The sequence below is a fragment of the Vipera berus genome, assembly GCF_964194415.1.
Source record: "Vipera berus genome assembly, chromosome: 2".
Taxonomy (NCBI): domain Eukaryota; kingdom Metazoa; phylum Chordata; class Lepidosauria; order Squamata; family Viperidae; genus Vipera; species Vipera berus.
Genome location: NC_138203.1, coordinates 158,610,157 through 158,614,520, shown reverse-complemented (window position 1 = coordinate 158,614,520; position 4,364 = coordinate 158,610,157).

Here is a 4,364-nt window from a genome sequence, read left to right as displayed (position 1 = left end):
TGCCAGTGCTTATCTGAGACGAGTTGAGAAGCAGCTTGGCACAGCCTGAAAGGATCTATTGTATTGCCTTTATTTTTTAGAAGAGAAAGGGGGGGAAGGGGGGGCTGTAAGAGCACAAATTGGAAACAAAGGAAGAATTTGGCTCATTTCTTGCTATGACAGGTTCATGATGACATTCCTTGAGAACAGCTTATTATTTTGCCCTCAGAAATTGCCTGGCAGTGTCAAACGTTGCTTTGGATGGACCTGAAGGAAAACAGGGTCTTGGATAATGCCTTCGGTGTCTGGTGGATTTGAGCAGCAAGTGGCCCATAATTATAGCATGGCATTTGGCAGCAGCAAAGAGTGGAGTAGGTTGGGTGGTGGGTAGGGTGTAAAGGATGGGGAGCAGATTGAATGACCTTTGAGGGGGCTGATGTTAGAGATGGGGTTCAAGGCTAAACATCAGTGCAACAGTGTTCTGTAAGTCCAGTGGAGGAATAACTTAAGAATGGGGACAGCAGCTAAGCACCTCCCCTTCATGGGTTAGGAGATGGTGATGGTCCTCATTATGGAAATTTATTTCACAGCAGAGGTGGGCATGTCCACAAAGCTTTCATGGCAACAGTATAAAAACCAGGATCTCCTGATGGTGTCCCATTCAGGGGCAGATCTGCTAGGATTTTGATTAGGTTTTTTTTTTAAAGTTGTGCCAAAGTCAACCAAAGGCTGCCACCTGCTGTGGCATTTTGGCATTAGGTTTTTCAGGGGAATATATACAAAATGTAGTTCCAAAGCAAATTTGTAGAGGTGTTTGGGACAGAGGGCTACAAGGAATCAAATATATCTGTACTATTTGTCATATTTATTTGTAGGGTTGTTAAGTCTCATGTCATCCTCTCCTTGACACATGAAACATGTTTACTAAGCGAACGTATTACCCTTGGACTTTCTCAGCCTCTGTTTCAGGAGCAGAGGAACCCAAAACATTCAATATGATGTTTCCTTATATTGTACTACAGTTATACTGTGTCCCGTGATTCTACCAGGTCCCACCCCTGCATCCAAGATTGTTAGGCAAGGAGGCCTGTAATCCTCCACAAAGCAAAGAAACCTCTTCGGCACTAATAAAATAAAAAATAGAAGGCTGGTTTTACAGTTCAGTTGGCTCCGCAGATCTCCTAAAAAAATCTGGATAAAAGAAAGTCTGTAGCAAGGCTTTTAATAAGTAATCATCCAAGATCATAGTTTTGTGTGTCTACTCTCCCTGTGTACACACACACAGAGAGACAGAATCACTGCAGCTCATCTGTGGGAAAGGACTCCTCCAACGAGAAAGGAGTTAGGAGTGAGCCTGCAAATGGGATCAAAATATTAGGTTTAGTTTAGTTTAGTTTAGTTTTATTAAATTTTTATACCGCCCTTCTCCCGAAGGACTCAGGGCGGTGAACAGGGCATATAATAAAAATACAAAAATACAAAAGTTAAAATAGAATTAAATTAATGCCCAAAATAAAACAATAAAATATACAAATATTTAAAACCCAAAATTAACTCCCCATCAGGCCAGGCCAGCTTGTTCGAATAAGTGGGTCTTTAACCCGCGCCGGAAGGAGCAGAGATCCGGTGCCATCCGGAGCTCAACCGGCAGTTGATCCCACAGAGAAGGCCCTCCCCCTGGGGGCCACCAGCCGGCATTCTCTGACCGGAGGCACCCTGAGGAGGCCCTCTCTGTGGGAACGCACAGGGCGGAGGGGAGTTGACGCCGGCAGCAGGTGGTCCCCGAGGTATTCCGGACCCATGCCATGTAAGGACTTAAAAACCATCACTAAGACCTTGAACCTCACCCGGAAGACAACTGGTAACCAATGCAGCTCGCGGAGCAAAGGTGTAACATGGGAGTACCGGGAAACTCCCAAGACAACTCTCGCGGCCGCATTCTGTACCAGTTGGAGCCTCCGAGTGGTCTTCAAGGGAAGCCCCATGTAGAGAGCATTGCAATAGTCAAGACGAGAGGTCACGAGCGCATGAGTGACCGTACACAAGGCATCCCGGTCTAGATAGGGCCGCAACTGACGCACCAGGCGAACCTGAGCGAAAGCCCCCCTAGTCACGGCTACTATATGATCTTCTAAGGTAAGCCCCGAATTACGGATGATATTCCTTAAACAAAGGCTATTGGAAGCAATTCTCTCTTAGCTTCTCTGCATTCGTTAGAAACCTGGTATTAAGAAAAGGAAAAGCAGAGCAGTTATGGAAAGCAGGATGGCTGATGATCTTCTGCTAGAAGTGGAAAGCCAGAATCCCCATCCCACTGAACAGAATGGCAGCTAAAATGGCAGGAAGGTAGCATTTTCCCATGCACGGAGGACAGCAGATTTGTTAAGGATATAAAGGCAACAGGGCCAGTGGTGGGATTCAGCTGGTTCACACTACTTTGGCAGAACCGGTAGCTAATTTTTTGTTGCCCAGGCCGAGAATGGACCTCCGGAAGTGGCATCCACACAAGAGAACCAGTTGTTCACATATTTGAATCCCACCACTGGGCCAGGCTATATGACAATCAGCTCCCTTTTCTAGTACCTTGCAGCTGTTTCCCATCTTTTACTATCTACCACCGGGCAAATGTCTCACTTTGTCTGATGGTGGGGCCTGATCCGATTATATCATGCAACTATTCCCTGAGAGAAAAAGGAAATATGCCTAATCTGCAAAGATGTTTTGGTGTGCATGTTGCATCACATTTTGGTAGGCATAGGACACAGTACTATCTGAGTGCTTTGATTTAACTGGCTTAATGTTGCCCCTGACTGTGGCCAGGATGTCAGTTTTGCTGTGGTTAGATGATCCCATTGAATGCATATGTGATCGAGAGTCACATCAGCAAGTTTAATACCATGAAACCTTCTTTCCATTAAGAACTAGTCTTTACCTAGCCCCTGCCCAAATTCTTTCTTGTCAGTCCGTAGATGCTGGTTAATTCCCAACATCTTGTGCCTGACTTAGGGATCTAAGATCATTGACTCAGAAAACAGGAAAGGTCAGTTTGACTAACATCCAGGCCAGAGGCATTAGGCTTCATAGCCAAAATAAACAGACATTGCAAAGGATGCACCCTCCCAGAATGGGAGCCCTGTGTCGCAAGAGACTGAATTAAAGAGATAGAAACAAAAAAAGTGTGCAAACACACACATGCAAAAAGTGCAGGGGTGTGTGTGTGTGTTGAAATATAATGTGATTTCTCCAGCAGAGTGCTATGATGGGGCCTAACGAAGTGATCTGTATTAGCTGATTTTCTAGGAAACAGGTAGTGATTGAGAGTACATGAGCAGAGAAGATCAAAGAGAAAAGCAGAAGACAAGGCTAAATGGAAAAATAAAAGAACACTGCAAGAGACCGTTTTTTTCTTAATTAAGCGAGTAACACAGTAATCCTCCAGAGATCCGAGACAAATAAAGCATTTTTATTTGGGGGCAAAAGACGTTGGTTTTAATCCTCATTGAGCAACATGCACCAACACCCTCCTCCTGAGTTTCTGAAGGAATGTTGGCCTTCCCAAAAGAGCAGGTGGGAGGCAGCCCAGACGGATCAGCAGAAGAGAGAAATTCCCAGGGCTTTTACAGAATGACTGTCATTACAGTGTTGTGCAGACAAAAAGGATGCAGGTGTTTGCTTAAGTCAAAAAAATGAGTCATGATCTGCTTTGTGGAGAGAAAGGATGTGTGTAGATCAGATATAGTTGATATATCTTGAGAAAGAACCTGTGATTTATACTTTTAGGGATCATGACCGTAAATCATTTCTTGAGCATTGGATAATGACTGAAATTCACCAATGTAGCCTTTTCATGTGACAGCTTGCTAGAAGAAGGAAGGACTGGCTGAAATAGCATGGCCAGGGAGTTCACCACTGAACTGAAGATTGAGCTACTGATTCCACTCATATTCTTGAAGGCATCAGTGCTGTTGTGCATGGAGAGACAGTTATGGGGTTTGAATGAATGTAAGGCTAAGAGCATCAGTCTACACCAGACATGTCAAACACAAGGCCCGGGGGCCGGATCCGGCCCGTGAAGTGGTTTCATGTGGCCTGCGAAGCCATCCTGGAAACAGTGAGAGAACGGCCCCCCACTTGGCCCTGGCCCAGAGACCCTCCTTCTGCCAGACACCCTCAGATCTGTCCCACTCCTGCCCAGGCCCCCATAGGCACCCTTGATGCGAACGATGTAAGTTGGCCATGCCCACCCAGTAGGTCATACACACTCTAGCCACGCCCACCCAGTAGGCCATGCCCACCCAGGCCATACCCACTCGCCCCCCCCCGAGGGCAACCGCAATGCTGATGCGGCCCTCAATGAAATTGAGTTTGACACCCCTGGTCTACAC